General features: G+C 35.5%; 1 protein-coding gene and 1 long non-coding RNA gene across 2 annotated transcripts in view; one reads left to right on the top strand and one right to left on the bottom strand.

Annotated features, from left to right (window-relative positions):
- Window positions 1–4,746, bottom strand: part of LOC134798705 (uncharacterized) — a 30,818-nt gene extending 26,072 nt beyond the window's left edge. Inside the window, exon 1 of the mRNA XM_063771090.1 lies at window positions 4,728–4,746. The gene's annotated coding sequence lies outside the window, so the exon portion shown is untranslated. The remainder of the gene's footprint in view (window positions 1–4,727) is intronic.
- The window catches only part of LOC134798747 (uncharacterized), a 399,895-nt gene that overhangs the window by 263,801 nt on the left and 118,144 nt on the right, over window positions 1–17,950 (top strand). The gene's annotated exons all lie outside the window — the stretch shown is intronic.

The following is a 17,950-nucleotide window of genomic DNA, read 5'->3' on the forward strand; positions in this document are numbered from 1 at the left end:
AATAAACTGAAAGTTTTACAAAAATGAATCATCATGAAAGACCAGACACTAATAATATGAAATTGTTCTCTAAATACTCCAAAAAAACTGCTGAAGCTTTTTTATAAAGAAGTTTTGTCAGATTTGTACAGAAGGCATTAACTAGACCGTGACGCGACAGATCATAAATATTCAGAAGATTTATGAAATTTCTAGTAGAAGCGGGGAGAAGCTCTCGTGATTTAAAGGCAGCTGAGGTAAGGTGACTTTTGTGAAAAGTGGTGTCTGCAGCTAAACGCAAAAATGTACTCAAAGAAACAATGCGTGAGATATTTTATCGTTTTTATAATATCCACCATACCATATAAATAATGTATAGAGTCACTAGAAAAATAATGAAGACTTAAGTATTTTATTATTATTATGTACGAAATACGTGTAAGGTATAATCGTTTATTTTTATTTATTTAAATATGAAACAAACGGTCATACAAAAAATATTGTTACAGTTTCTTCTCTTAATCTAGACCTATAGTTTCCATTTTTATTAAACATATATTTATATAGAAGCACGAAAAAATACCTATCGCACACATATATCTAAATGCGAAAACGAATATATCGCACGGAAATAACGAGGCCGATTCATTGGTAGTTGGGTTCTTGGAAGTATGGCCGATTGTCATTAACAATGTATGTGGCTGTCTGTGTCAATCGATCATTATTAAGGTATGGTTCGGTATCAGACTTCACCAACATTACCGCTGTAGTATTACGGCGCGATATTGCTGCCACAAATGCCAAAAATCTGGACAGCAACGTCAATTTTGATATTTGAGGCAGCACTGCAGTAATGGTGCCGACTAAATTTCTGCAGGAAATGTCAACTAGACATCTAATTGAGAGCATGAATCCAGACTGAAATAAAATGCTTTAATTAATAGGATCAGAAATGAACGCGTTAGAGGGAGCTTTAAAGTCACAGCTGTACAAGCTCCAGCAAAGCCAGCTCTATTGAGATGGATACGTGATAAGTCGTTAAAAAGACCATCCGATTAAAATCACCTTAAAAATCTCCGAAGGATAACTACCCTGAAGACGCCTAAAAGCTACATGGTGGTGAAACCTAAATAGATTCAATGACGTAAACATGAGCCCAAATAGGTAAACTGAGAAGAGATACGGAGCATGAAAAAGAACAAAATAATTTTTGGAAAGAAAAATTAATTATGTTTTCTAAAATTGCTCAAACATTCACTTTTTCATTAAACAACGTACATAATTAAGGAGCACGTAGTTTACATTTTCTCAAAATTTTAAATGTGGAAAACCACCCTACACTCTAAGTAAAATAATCCTATGCAAATTCACTTTTTCTCGCTGCATTAGACTTTCAAAATTTCTAGCTTAGGAAAAAAAGTCCAACGTTGCTTAATACAGGAACAAGGCAGCATCCAAGTTGCGTTATAATCGTTTTTTTTTATATAAATGTCAATTATGTACCTACTTTTGTTATTCACTGAAATGTTAATATTATTTCTTTTAATTTTATTCATGTAATAATTTATTGTTGTTCACTTAGCAACTAAGGAAGAGCGGTGCCTCTTAATAGAAGTATCTGTTTACTTAAAAAGAGGTACTAACCCTGTACAATGTAACCTAAAACTTATAATGAATAAACATGTTTATTTATTATTTTCTTTATTTATTTGAATTCTTAGGCTAGGTGATTTATAATATGAATATAAAAGTAAAATATAAAAACACTTACAAAACAATAAAAAATACATATAAACACATTATAAAAAACCTAACCTAGATTGCCGCCTGTCAAATAAATTTGACTGTTTCATACATTTTGGCTGGTCCATTTTCTATGGGAGGGTAAATATTATTTTCGCGATTTCGGGGTTGGTCCCATAGTAAAAGTTGCTCAGTTTAATCCCAAAACGTCCCTGGGACTCCCATCGGGAATGCAGTTATTTTTAGCCACCGTGTATCTCGGCATTAAATTATTGGATAAAAATAATTTGCTTGAATTTTTACTTATATACTGGAAATTGCCTTACTTATTCCCTATTATATCTGTAGGAAGGTATAGTCGACGTCAAAAATATGTTGGATAGAGGAATAAGATGCAAATATGAAAACATATCTTTGAAATCGACTGTATGCATTCGCATATCGCGAACGCACGCATTATTGGCCTGTCTTGTTATAAATATAAATATCCTAATACACTAAAAATTAATTATCAAATCATTATTTAAACATTTTGAATACTTATCTTAGTTTAGTGATCATAAATACTTACTGGCCAATTTATATTAATAGTATTTTTTTTTTCCTCCCTCCCTCTGACTTTAAAGCGGAAACTCGTCGACATGTGCATTCTGCCTGTCCTAACCTCATCATCATCATCATCATCTCAGCCATAAGACGTCCACTGCTGAACATAGGCCTCCCCCTTTGGGGGGTGTATGCCATAATCGCCACGCTTGGCAGGCGGGTTGGCGATCGCAGTCGAGTCGCTGTCCTAACCTACGGTGCTCAAACGTGGTCACTCACCGAGGCGCAAAAGACCAAATTGAAGGTTTGCCAAAGAGCTATGGAGCGCAGCATACTAGGAGTAAAACGGATTGACCGAATCCGTAACTCTACGCTGCGCTCAAAAACGCGCATTACTGATGTTGGAACTAAGTCCGCCAAGCTGAAATGGGACTGGGCCGGCCATGTCTGTCGCATGCACCCACAGAGGTGGGCCAAAATAACCACGGTATGGGTGCCGCAAGACGGGCGAGGAGCTGGCAGGCCCAGACGGAGATGGCGGGACGGCCTGGACGCATATCTTAACGACTGGCCGGAGATTGCTCAAAACCGAGACGAATGGAAATCGAGGGGGGAGGCCTTTGCCCAGCAGTGGGACACCGTATAGGCTTATATAATAAAAAGTATTTTTTTTATTGTTCAAACGGATATTTATTCAATAACAAATTTCATAAACTATTAATTTTATTTTAATATACAATAATTATATTGATCATGTAACTAAATACACTGTTCTGAATGTGGTGTGAAATCATGGTTACCTAACCTCGTATTCTTATGTACGTACTTTCCTAGTATGTATTAAACAAAATATACTCTTATTCTCATTTCAAAATATGAATTCGCCTTCGAATAACCAAATCTTATAAATTTTACTTTTCGACCTTAATATAAAGAGGGTTCTAGAGAACTCAACGCAAATCACTCGATCAATTCATCACTGAGACGCTTGAAGAGAAACACAAATCACGGACCCCTTTGGGGTCCATAGATCATTAGGAGCCCCGGACTAGTGCAGTGATTTCGTACCTACTCCCTATTACACGTTCGACCGTATGGTAATTTATGATAATTGCAGTAAGTAGCCACTAATTACTGTCACTAATTACTCGTGCAATTAATTATGTAAAATATGCAGTAATGTAAATTATTTAATTTCCGCAAATGTAAATACGGTAGTCATTTTAATAAAGTCGCCGCCGTGATAAAAGTATTGTATAAAAAACGCTATCGCTTCCCCACGAATCGTTACTAAGAGAACGGCAGCTCTACATCCTAAAAGCAGTCACGCGTACCCACCGTTCCTTACTTAACTCTTCGTCATATAAGGAGATGCTACTAAAGAGAACCTTCAAAGCCCGTCTACCCCCAGTTAGGTCTGCGTTGGCTAGGAAGTCTCCAGACTTCGCACATCCATACACCTACAACAATATTTGCAGGGCTATAGACATAAAATCATTGTCCGTTCACAATGTCAAAAGTAGAGTAACAAATTGGTTGAACACTTTATCTTATGCTGAGACGGAAAAACTGACAACGAAGGCTTAACCTAACCACATAACACATCTTCTGGCACACACACACACACTTCCCACACAAACTCACGCCCTTAGTCAAAATTGAATAGCATGATTAGTCCTTTTAGTTTAGTTTAGTGACTTTGTATCCTATAGCTTGTACTGTAGAAATTATTTTTAGTATTAAGCACTGTTCTTACCAAAAAAATTGAATATAGTTGTCAATCGCTCTCGCAGACTTCCAAGATACAGGCTCAGCCTAGTTTGGAGTCTGATAGATATTTTCTGCACATGTATACAACTCTTTTATGATAATAAATTATTTGTAATTTGTAATTTGTAAGTCCTAATTTGTTCAGTGAAATGTTTCATTCTCATACAGGGACAGTCAGCAGCAAGAGTTGCTAAGCGGGCCAGGTGTTTAAAATGATCTTGACGCGACTTTATTGTTAAGAGAATGACAGTGTGTCAAGGTAATTTTACTTACTTATTTGCCACTTATTATATTTATTTGGATATATAATATATTATGAATTCTGAATAATTCCAGAAATTAATTATAAAGTAACAAAACGTTTCAAAACAGAATTTTATGCATATTATAAATAAACATAAATTAAATATAATAATATTATGTTTAAGGTCTTTTATTTTTTGTTGCTTAAAAATAAAGAAGTCAACTATCAACGAATTGTTCTTTAACAACTACGTACGTAATTTAAAATCGTTTCCAAAACAAACTTTAAAAAGGGCTTTCGGTCAACATAAAACTTTTTTCTGTCAACATAAATCTTGTCAAATTTCACTTATTTATAGTTCGCTTCTAAAGTAAATTTATTAGTAAAATTCAATTATAACAATAACAATTTCACATTGTATATTTAGGTTAACAATTTTACTTACATCTTAAATTGGGTAAGAAATAAGAAAACAAATGCACACAGACAGAGACACTGCACTCCTCGCGGAATATTCGCTGACGACGCGGCGCCCTAACCGAGAGGCTGCGTGGTACTGAACTGGGAGAGAAGTGACGCTCGCGTCACTTCACCCCCGGCTCGACTCACACTGCAGCCTTCGATAGACTAATGATATTGGTTACTATACAGTTAATTTTAACGCCTGGAGAGCTTTTATACCTCCAAATCTTATTTGTACTTTTTATTTATGTGGTACAGTGGAAACTTTATCAGGCGTGGCTCACTCTACGATTTCGTCGCGTCGCTACAAGTTCATGCGGCAAACACCAATTTTGGTGTCTAGCCATAGAATGAACGCGAACGCCTGCTCACGCTTGCGCTACCAAGCGGTCATATCTGTCGTAATAGACGCGTTTTGTTAGAGAGTGAACCTTCTGTACCTAGTACTATTATTTACTCTGTGGTTATAGGTAAAAAAATTGTAATAAGGTTTACTCTATAGGAGGAAAAGGGATGTGAAAGTATAAATTAAAATATTTCTGCAATGGTTAATGTAGATGAAAAGTTTCTTTACACATTTTGTCTTAATTTTCTCATATTCAACACTGACCGCAATTCTATTATTGCAAAAAAATAGACGGAATTAGTTCGTAATAAAAATTTTAACCAGACCTGCCCGGTCTGTTTCGTGGGCTGCAATTTTGCAGCTGTGTTTACCTTAACGTTAACATTTGTTCAACTCAATATTTAAAACCCTACGTCTAATCAAATCATGTTAAAATATTTGACACCCAATATTTAGCAATTGCAATATCTTTTAATTAATAAAACATAATAGACACTTAATAATTCATAAATAACGCAGTATTTAGGTACTATAAATCGTTACTAAAACTGGCACGCATACAGACGTAACAGTCAATATAAAACTCAAAAAAGCATTCTTCCGCAATTTAATTACGATTCCAATGTGGATGGTGGTATTGGTGGTACACAAAAGTGTTTTTTTTATAGTCGGAGAGTTATGATTCATAAATATATGAAACAAAGACCTATCGAAATAACCTTAGCTTACACAAAGGTCAAACCATAACTGTTAATACCTAGTTAATTCTTGAGGAAGATAATTTTCTACACTTATTTCCTTCGGGTCGCAGTGTACAACATCCCGCTTTGGGATACAGTAACGCCGTCGAGATGACGAAAGCGTCATTTAAATACGCAAAGAATAGAAAGACTGCCTAACGACTCAGCTTTACATATTAATTAAATGTATTTATACAAAATACCCTTATCCCTTCGAGTGGCATTGTCCTCCTCGAGGTCTCTACGGTAAGTGGCGGTGGCCGCGAGACGGACAGACATAACAAGCCGGTTGAGTGGCGCAGCCATTTTGGAAAAATATACGTCAAGTGGCGGGGCCTCAACGGGTGATCATCGCGAATTTGGCATGTGTTAGAAATATGACCGTTTCCCAAAAAAAAATTTATGAATGATATATATAAACTATATATCACTGAATTTAGCATAAAATGGGTTATTTTGATTGTATACCAATGAATTCTATTCTATTTATGTGAATTATGCTAGACTTGTTCTAATCTCATATTACCAATTCTTTTCTACTTTCATGTAAAAATACGTATAATTACGAAAAAAAACAATTGATTGTAGAAAAAGCAGTCTTTATGACAAAACAATACATTTAACACGATTCACACAGTTTATTTCACTTTTTATCAGTGCGTATTCCGTTTGAATGTTCGCGGCTCGACGACGGTCGGCGCGTAATGGGCGAGGTGGGGCAGAAACATCACGTCATTTCTAACAAACTTTGCTTTACGCGGGAATTCGACCGTTAGGGAATACCATCCTTGTTTATTGACGAATGCATCTTGCAAGAGTGAGCAAGCAAGGCATAGTTTTAACGGTTTTATTTTAGGCGCGAAATGCAGCGTCGCACAGATGCCGCGAGACGGTCTCTGCCAATTACGGGCTTGTTATGACCGAACCTTCTCGCGGCCTCTGCCACGCAGAGGCATATTTAAAAAAATGGCCGCGCCATTTCTCCTACCGTTCAACCGGAGGTGCTGCCACCCGAAGGGTTATTTGCATTAACATTGTTGCGGGTACACCAACCAGCCAGCCGTCGAATGTCGATTGGTATTAAGGACCAGACATCACTTTGTTCTGATAAACAGAGATCCATAGAGTGTACCATGATCGGCATTAAGTTATCACGACCAAGTGATGAATATAGAGATTCGCCTTACCATGGTGCAAGACGTGGGATACGTTATTACCAAACTGAAATGTTGGGTTGCACCAAAATGTTAAGGGAATGGTGCCCGCTTTTGAAAGAAGCGCCTGGCGTCCATTAGTATCTTGGGTCGACGACTTTCGGAAAATTGCGGGTCACTTCTAAATAGGATTAGCTCAGGACTGGGAAAAATGCCGTACTCTGAGAGGTGTATGCTCATCAGAGGACGATAGAAAGCTGAAATGATGATGATGATGATCTCATCATCATCAAAGCATCTGCTTGGTATAAGAATAATATTTATTTCATTTAAATATCCAAAATTATAAGATTATAACAATCATAATACACTTAACACATTCAATACCACTAAGTGCTACGGGTTACGCTCGTAGCGCGTAGCCACGGTTTCGTCGTATGTAGCGCGTAGTCGCTACGAACAGTGTACCCGACAGTCGGGTTCTTGGTGTTGAATGTGTTAAATAGACTAATGTAAATATACAAATATGGTTTTAAAAAGTAAACAATGTTTACTTAACATTAAATATAAAATCTTCTATGTAAGCGATAATTGTATCTGGCTTGAACATTTATTTTACATCAATACTTAAACCAAGTAACTTAATACTTGTATCTTATTGTGTGTGTGTAGTCTTTTCCCCTTATTCATAAACGCGCTACAAACCTCAATTAGCTAATAATAGTTTGTCCTTATCTGTCATATTGACTTTTGTATTTGTAAGAAAGGGATAAAACATAATTTAACTAAATCAGGCCCGTAAAGCTTTATGAATAAGGGGTAAGTGTGTTCTTGTGTTTTTGTTTAAAAAAAATGAAATGGAAAGAAGAAATATCGGGTCAATCGCGGACGGTCTAGAACGCAAAATGACTACAGTAAAATTTTGTCTATATCGCAATTAGTCTACGACATAAAGTTAAGATAAAATGGAAAAAATAATGTGGGCATTTTGCCTTCTAGACCGTTTGCGATGTAGACTAATTGCGATATAGACAAAATATTACACTAGTCATTTTGCGTTTTAGACCATCCGCGAATAACCCGAAATATCAATGTAATTTTAATTGGCAGTGTCTGGTCCGTATTAATTGTCTCTTCGGCATTAACTACTTTCTATAGTAGCCGCGATGCCAACTGGCGACTGAGATCATAATGCCACCTCTTTCACTCTTGGTTGGTCTTAACAAGGGTAAAGGAGATAGCATTATGACCTCAGTCGCCAATTGCCCAACAAACAATTAGGTAAGCGACACTTAGCACTTATTTTATAACCTAAAGACATATAACGGCTGTAGAATAGCTACATATTCTAAGCTTACAGGCTCTGGTGACATCAAGGTCTTTAAGAGGTCCATGTATAGCTTTAAGATCCACAGTAGCCGTTTTGGCCGCTATAATGCATCTTAAGCCGCTAGTGTTATAGCTCAAAGTGAATTCTACCACCTTAACATCTATATGAGTAATAAGCAGCTGCAATTTTCACTTGAGGTTCTAAACAGGCGATAAAAAGTATTTTATAGCTCCTTGTATCGCAATCGCTACTTAACACTCTTGTATCACTTACAGTCGAAAAGAGAAGTTATGAGTCACCATAATAGATCATGTAGTCGCAGACGAGCGTTATTCAATACCTTAGTACATCTTATACTGGTATTAGAGTCTTACTTACAACCTAAACCTATTGCGCCACATTAAGATGACCGATCAATCAATAAGCAAAACAAAAACTATTAATTAAACCGTAAATACTCAATAAAAATCGACACTTTTGCTCAATATTGTACTAATGTTAGTATTGTTATATTTAAAACCGGACTTCACGTATATTGAGTAATTTTTCGAAAATTAAATACGGTGGACCACAAATAAAAAAATATTATATTCAGATAAATATGCAAGGGATCAGAGGCCCTTTAAAATTTTGTTAGTAATACATATAGTTATTGACAGTGTAATTAATTTCGCCATCATAAATCCCCAGAGAACACCGGCATCAGTGAACTAAAATTATTATTTGCTTTTAATTATCCGCCATTACATTTCACTTCAAGCTGTCACAGGGCAAGCTTACGAATAATAATACAAAATGGAAACATCTGCAACCAAAGCAGATAGGGCTAAGGAAAACATGTGCAATTACCTTCTTGAGTGTTACAAATATTGACTTTAAATGCTAATATACCATCTAAAGCTGAAAGTATCATCTATATGGCCCTACACTATTACTCAAATAGTTAATAGTCGCTTATTTGGCACCCTTTTAAATCCTAAGTAGTTAATCAACGCTATTACATCACTACTTTAGCGCTCTTCTACCTCTTATTTCATCCTATAACACTATTGTGGCGCCGTTTTACAACTCAAGGTAATAAAAATTGTGCCCAATCCGGGGGTATTAGGGAGTTATAGCCGGCTATAACTCCTATGTTTAGAACATCAATAGAACCTCTGGAGTAAACAAACGCTTATGTAGATCTCTTTTAACCCTTATATTTAGCGCCTAATGTTAGTTGGGTGGTATTGCGGTGAGTATAGCTCCGATATCTGCTGAATAGAATAGAACCTTAAGATGTAATATTATTTTCTCTCCGGTAATTCTCATACTTTACTGAATACAGAAATATTTCTCATTTACTCTCGAATAATACCGTCATGAGATGTTAAAAACTCCTTACAATTTGAGTGAAATCGCAAGTGTATATTCCTGTTATACGTCTCTTTTTGACATGAAAGACGCCGGCGCCGTCACGTTCTCAGGCGAAGTAGCTCTTCAAAAAAAATTGGTCGTATAAGCCTACTTAAACAATAATGTAATGAATGTAATAAACGCACATTAAGTTTAGTCTTTGGTTGGTTTGACGTATAAGTGTAATTTTCTAGAAGATTTCGTAATAACCTTAATTTGATTCAATTAGACTCTGTCTTAATGAAAGTAGATACTTACTGAGATTTATTTAAAGCTTTTTAAATGGCAATAATAATATAGGTACATGTCAAAGGTACGGTAGATAAATTTAACAACCGGAGTCGACTTAACCCCTCTGTCAAAAACCTCGCCCAATGGTCTTAGTCATTGTATGGACTGACGTTTATCTGACATGGCTAGTACGTTACGTACAAAATCAATATATTATGACCTTACATTTGACGTGCCCCTCCCCCGCAAAAAACGGCAGACTGTTTTCTACAGATAATTACAGACAAGGTGACTCTGGTTGTTAAATTCTCTAAGACCAAAGGTGTAAAACGCTACTTATTTGTGGTGTTTGTTGAATATTGCGTTATTTTTCAAAGCATCAATAGCAATTCGCCTGAGAAATATTTTATTATGATTGATTTTCGATACCAAAGCAGCCCACGCGATATGAGATTTAATAGAATAGTTTTACATTACTACAAAACAATTAAAAACGAAAAAGTACACACTTTTTTTCTACAGAAAACAAAACACCAATCCGTCTAACCTTTTCCGTACACGGCTTTAGGCGTTTAAAACCGTAAAGGCGAGTTCTAACGAAAAACACCAACGTTCCCATTCACTCCCTTCCCATGTCGTCGGGATAAATTATAGAGCCCTGAGAGCAAAATGTCGTAACTGTACAAATCTGGTTTACGAATATTAGACGTTTCGAGTATGGAGTGTGGTAGTTGACGGTTACAACACTTAAAACGTGCCGAGCATTACTTACTTGCTGGAGTGATGGGATTGTCGTTGGCGGTTTTCTATAAAAGGATGTTGTATAATACAAAATCATAATAATATTATGTTGTTTCAAAAATACGTTAATGTTTGATACATAATGTTAATATCAGCTCAGAAAATAATAAAAAACATATTTTTTTAATATGAATTCAAGCAACAAGGCAAGAAGGTCCATAATACAAATACCTTGTAGATCAATATAATATACATATTTATAAAAATTAAAACTAAACACTTTGACCCACTCACATACCTTTGGTAACTGTAGGTAGCTACCAGCTGTCATCCTTATTTTATTATAAAAATAGAGGTTACTGAAAAATATCAATCATATGAGTGGCTACAAAATTTTCTACATTAATATTTTCTTTAGACGTTGACATTTTCTGCTGAAACTTTAACTATCTTTTAAGTACTTTACTCGAACTGAACTACACAAAAGAACGTTTCAAGTAAAGCTATAGTAGTAGTTCCATATGAATGAGACGAGGCTCCAAACTTTATTTCCGAGGAGACCAGGGACGTAGTTCAGGTGAAAATCTTAATTTATCCACCCCAATCGAAAAGTAAAAAAAATGTATTTGAATGAGAAATGGGACAAAAATGTTTACCTTCTATTGACTTTATCGATTATCTATTCATTTTTACTATGCGCCCTATAAAACTTTTTACAAAAGTAATGCTGAGCGTCATCGCTAGACGCTATTGGGTTAACTACGGCGTGGTTAACCCAATAGCGTGGTGGAGTGATTAACTTCAAATAAAAACACACAAACACCCGAAAACTTGGGCTGCGTTTCGACCAGAGATGTGCGATGATGTGTTGCAAGGGATGTGTTTGTTAAGAACCAATAAAATCAGTTCAATTATTTTCCTCCCATAGCGTGCAGTGATGGTTCTTAAAAACACATTCTTAACCTTGAAACACAGCCTTGATTTCAGCGTTCAAAATATTTAAGTCAATAAATATAAGATTTTGAAAGAGGCCTCACACATTCCGCTGATACGCGGAATGTGTCAGGTCTGTATTTCGCGTCAGCGGAATGTGTGAGGTATGTATCAAAAACAGTTATTTGGTTACTTAACTTTGTAAACAACAATAGCTTATTTCGCTTCCCCGACTGAGTTAATCCACGTAATAAAATACTTTTTAGCGTCGTAAAGTTTTGATTGTTACGAACCAGCGTTAAAACTACGGCCACTGATACGCTGTGCGAGCTCCATTCTAAACTCATTTGAGCCTTGGACTTTGCTGTCTGTTGGAGCCATTTAAATGAAATGAAGAATAGTTTCGAAACAGAAGTGTTGAGCGTGCGGCGAGAATAAAAGTGGCTGCATACACTACGTGATTCTTCCGGGGCAATGCATACAAATGAGGTTAGGTAGGTACGTAATGATTCACCATACCAGCTTGGAAAGGCTGTCTTTGTACTTTAAAAACTGATAACAAAGTTGTATTTTATCCACATGTGGGGCACAGTTAAATTAAATGTGATGTAAATTTTGAGTTGTTTGCGCATGTTGGCTGATAGAATTGACTTTTAAGTGGTGATTTTGAATGACAAGTATTTAATAACGTTAATTGTAATTTGATTTGTAATGTGTGGCTGTTAGTTTTTTCCTCACTTTGGTGTGGTGAAAAATATTGTTTCACTCGGGAGCAAAGTTTGTTTAAACATCGTGCCTTGAAACTCGCAACGCTCAAGATTCCACTTATTTACTGTTCGAACCACTCGCAACGCTCATGGTTCAAGTTTGGAATCGTTCGCTTGCCCGAATATCATTATTAGGGAGATTAAACAACAACTTTTCCCCCTTGTAATACAAATACGAGAAGGTAACTATCCTTTTTTTAAATCTTGCGGGCCTATTCGAATTTTAGTTATTCGATCTGTTTCCGATACGACACATTTTTTCAACCAAAAACGTCACTTTTGACACCGACAGATCAGTATCATATCGGAAACAGATCGAATAACTAAAATTCGAATTGGCCCGTTGTTCGTGGAAAAGATTTACAAATCTTAGAATGTGAATTATATATTTTCCTGTCTACTTCATTTTTATCTTAACTTCAGTGTTATAAGTAGGTACTGTGAAGAAGTGCGAACAAATATTACGTTCAATTTATTTGTGTCTTAAACGCCATTTATTTTACTTAAGATCGTATTCTGAACAGCGAGTTTTAATAGTATTTTTAATTAAGAATAATTTTTTTTTATCAGTTAAATTTGTTTTGCCCTTGACCCTCTAACTAAAGCAAAGAAATTATTATATAATTTTGTTCACTGTACCTAATTTCCTTCTCCCTAACAGTTTGTTTTGTAGACATTCTTAATTAAAAAAAGTTCAAGTAATTATCTTAAACTTTAAAGTCGCAATTTTACATTCCAATAGCTACCTATATTTTATTTTTTCTCATTCGAAATGTGTCCTTGCCTCCAATTTATAAGGAACGTGATTATCATAGTAACTAAGCAGCCAATTAATGGAGCTACGTTAGCAACACTGTGTGCATTGGAATCTTTATCTACGTAATCAAAATTAACCTATTGGTTCTAATAATACTAAACCGAATTGTTTTCCTAATATATTTTTTTTAGATAGAACTTAACCCTTTATAAGGCATCAGGGTTTGCTTTCGCTATCGCTTTAAATTAAAGTTCATAATCAGGTAGGAAATATATTCCCTCTGCCTTACGAAGGGTTAACTGAAAGTCTTAAACAATACCAAGTAGAAATTACAATTAGTTCTTTATTTAATCTGGAAACTTACAAGAAAACAGCTCCCAATATAGTGACAAAATCACACAATCCTAGCTTTCATTCTGGTCGTGTCTTCAGTAGAAATGCCACGAATATTCGGCAACTATTCGGTATTCGGCCTATTCGGCCATTTGCCGAATATTCGGTATTCGGCCGAATGTTGTCTACTATTCGGCTGAATACCGAATATCTATTGCATGACCTACCTAAACAGAAACATTTCACAATAAAAATTAGGAAAAACTGGGTATATTTAATTCTTAAAATGTATTCTTGGAGAGTTGTTAACTACGAAGATTTTTAATAACTAACTAAGAAGAGATTTTTTAAGCATTTCTTGATTACAAAATATTTTATTTTTATCATGGATCTGATTTGATTGACTCTAACTACATTAATTAGTTCTTTTCAACAAAAAATATATCTTAGCAAACGTTGTGCTTTGTTGGCGAACAGTTTTTATAATAATTGTGACTCAAAATGTTCGCATGTCATGTCGGTGACCGAATATTCGGCGCTTTGGCCGAGCGAGGGGCCGAATATTCGGTAATCGGTATTTGGTCAAAACCACTATTCGGGGCATCTCTAGTCTTCAGCTTCTGCTTATGATTCCAGGGTAATATATTTATATGTCTAGATAATGTGTTATTAAACCGTTATTTATAGAAAAGATGTGATGATGAAACGGGACCCTATTACTAAGACTCCACTGTCCGTCTGTCTGTCACCAGGCTGTATGTCTTGAACCGTGATAGTTAAACAGTTGAAATTTGCACACATGATGTATTTTCGTTGCCGCTATAATAACATATATGCGTGCATAATGCAATTTTCACAGTTACAAGTGGCAAGTGAAGTGTTAAATCATTCCCGTAGAGTTTAAATACTATGCTGGGGGGGGGGGAGGGGGATCATTTGTACATAGTTGCAAAAAGCATTATACCCAATTGATACACGAGTATCGTTCGCTAGTCATAATTCAAATAAGAAAATGCCAAACTTAGCACAATAGCACAGACATTTTCGATAGAAGGTACCTATTAGACTTGAATTATACCGCGCCCTAGGGGAGAATTTGAAGATGTATGTAATATGATACCAATTTATTCCAATATGACGCGTCGTGTTCAGTTTGAGGCAGTTTACTCAATATATTAAGCTTGACGTTGTATTTTGTATTCAGTGTCTGTTTCGTAATTATTTTAAGATTTTCAATATGCTTCGATGTGTACAGTCAGCGTTAAGAGTAGCGGAATAAACAACGCGCCAAAATTATTGCCATCTGGAATATTTTGATATTCATGAACATCGGAGCTGGGATGTCACTCAGTTGACATCCGAATTTCACCTTTAATAAAAAATACTACATTAGTAACGACGAACAAAAAAAAAAGGCTAAGGATGAGAACTCTCAGGGCGTGAGTCTGATTCACTTGTCCGGTTTTTGACTGCTTTAATTTTATACACTAAATAAGAACAAGCAATACACAAGTACTGTAATTTATTCAGTACGAGTAGGTAATATCCAATATCGGTAGAAATACCAACCATTTGGCAACAACGAGCGACATTATGTACAAAGCGCGATTGCACTGTTGCTAGGCTTTAATAATCCTAGGCTGTACTTACGCTTTTTATAGAGCCAGCAGCAGAGAAAACTAAACGGAAAATGTGGTAATAAGAATCTGCACAGGCTTTTTCCCTTGAATGTCGTGACACCTTTTTTTTATTTATTTAGGATCACCAACAGACGAGACATCATGAGAAAATAATCTGTAGCTTTGTAACTAGACGCACTAGCTGATCTAGTTAACATAAATAATGATTGACACAGCTGATCAATCGATAATATTTTCATAAACTTTAAAACCTCAATTATTATGTACAAATGTTAATTAAAATAAATACATGTAAGTAACTATAATGTATGCATTCAGTAAATTAATTTTAAATAAAAACAAAACATTCTCACGAGAAATCCGAAACAACAAACAAAAAACTTAACAGAGTCAAGTTTCGTAGTGGGCCATTAATCAGAAAAAGTGATTCGCTGAAACCAAAGAGAATGGAATGTGTATAGAGAATTACTGTCGGTGAATTTTGTAGTCGCGAAGGTTATGCTGCCATCTGTTGACGCAGTATTGAAACTAAAGATGAAAATGTATAAAAATATCCATAAAACTTATATATTTACATATAGACATAAATGATTTTTATTAATTTTGGATCGTCATGTGCTTTGATCCGTGTTTTTTTACATTGATGTGAGTTAGAATTGTTTAATATCAAGGGAGTGGCGCCATCTGTTAGAGAGTAACTTTGTCTTGATTTCCGAGGCGAGGGGTTTCTTTTGACTTTACTTGTCTTATGGGAATCACATCTCTTTGCTAAAACTACTCAAGATTGGTACTCGAGTTTAAAGGAAATAAATAACAAAGATCTTATATTGAAGTGCGCCTAACGCGTCAAATGCGTCAAACGCGTTTCGTTAATGTCTTTTATGGTTATAAATACCCCCACGCCAAGCTGGGAACTGGTGATTCTATTTTTGTCCGTCGGATTGTCACGATCTCTGGCTCGCCCGTAGACGTTAAAACAAAGGTGTTATTTTGACGATTGGATGTTTGACTTTACGTAGCTACTATGCTGCTTTTTGTCAGACTGTTCAATTGTTAGTTCAGTGTAAATACTTACGTGTGTTTTGGTGTTTTTTGTGTTTTAGAGCCAGATTAGTGTCTGATTGCACGGTCAATCAACCGGAAACGCCTAACCTAGCGGTGATAAACAGGCTTTTCCGGGAATCCAGTAGAGTGTTAGGTCCAGGTCGCGAGAGGGGCCTGGCGTCAACCTTTTTACCTACACAGGTGACGATTATACCTCTTACGTTCTCTTCAAGGTCTGACAGAGGGATGTGAGGATCTCACGTGTGGATCATTAGGAGTAATCTTTACTCACTGAAATCTGTTGGTAATTGAAGAAGCGTGGTCTTGTTATATATATTTATATATTCACATTTTATATTTGGAATAGGGCGCCTTATTCGTCAGTACCCTTGGCTACGGCCTACACTGCGGAGGGAGGCAATCACACAGACACTAGGGTTTGCAATACCTCGGTTTTGTCGGCCGAACGTTTACAGCTTAAATTAGGGTCCCTCTTACACACACTCCTCCCTGTAAAGATAGAGGTTCGCCTCTAGATTTACACATTAGAATAGGGACATTGGGGTAGAGTTAGGGTAGAGTCATTATTTGGGAGTTAGGGTTATTTATTATTTATTTCTTTATTATTATTTATTCTCTCACATATATTTTGGTTACACACAGTGTTAAAATCATTAGAGTGTTAACTGTTTTAAAATACAGAATAAAATTAAAGTCTAGTTTCAGTAGCATATGGATGGGTTACTGAGGCTCGTACATTAGATATGATTTAAAGGTAATAGATTATTATATTGGGTGAGATAGGGGAACAAAGTTATTTGAGGACATACTAAATAATTTTGTTATAGGGAGCTAGTGACAGGCGAAGCAGTTCATTAGTGACAATTTGAGCTTTTCTATATCGGGGTAACTAAGGGTATTCAATTATGTTTAATAGACGATTGCTTCAGTATTCCAAACATTTATAGTAAGAATATCCAGATGAGTTTCTTGGCGTTTCTTCTTGTCTGAAAATAGGTTCCGAAACGCAGATAAAAGTAAATATTACATAGTGCTTAGAAATACCTATTAAAAACAAAACAAAATAAAATAGGTATTATTTAGTTTAGAGACCCGACTTCATCCGAGGCGTGACAGTAGATAAAGTATGTTTGTACGTATTAATATTTGCATCATTTACATATAAATATTTTCCTTTAGCTAGCTAGGTTAGCGAATGGATATAAAAGGAAAATATAATTACAAACAACAAGGGCTTATACTACTGTTCATGGTAACTGGTCACGGTAGGGCTCGGTAGGAGATAAAATCTAAAAAATATAATTTATTATTTATTCTTCATATGATTTTGTTTTTCATACGATAGTGTTATAATTTATAAATTACAGTAGCAATATTTACAATTACATAGGGTATTTTAGGGGTAATATTTTGAATCCAAATCTAATCAGTCTGCACATAAAAGACGATGGGTACTAAGGTTCACAATGTATTAATTTCACTAGACGATCACATGGCCAAATTAATCTATTTTTCTTAATTTATAATCAATTCTGGTTGAGTTCTATTAAAGTAGAATAGTTAGTAGAGGGTTAAGGTACATTTTTGGTGCCGTAGTGACCAGGATTATATATATAAATAGTTTGTTTCATAAAGTAGCCTCTTTGGCTACATTTTTGCTGCCGTAAGAAAACTGGAATGTGAGTTGATTTGATTTGGATTTAATTAAATATAAAATAAAATATTTCTATATACTAGTATCTAACTACAATATCAATTTCTCCTCCTCGTGGCT

This window comes from Cydia splendana, chromosome 17 (genome assembly GCF_910591565.1).
Source record: "Cydia splendana chromosome 17, ilCydSple1.2, whole genome shotgun sequence".
Taxonomy (NCBI): Eukaryota; Metazoa; Arthropoda; class Insecta; order Lepidoptera; family Tortricidae; genus Cydia; species Cydia splendana.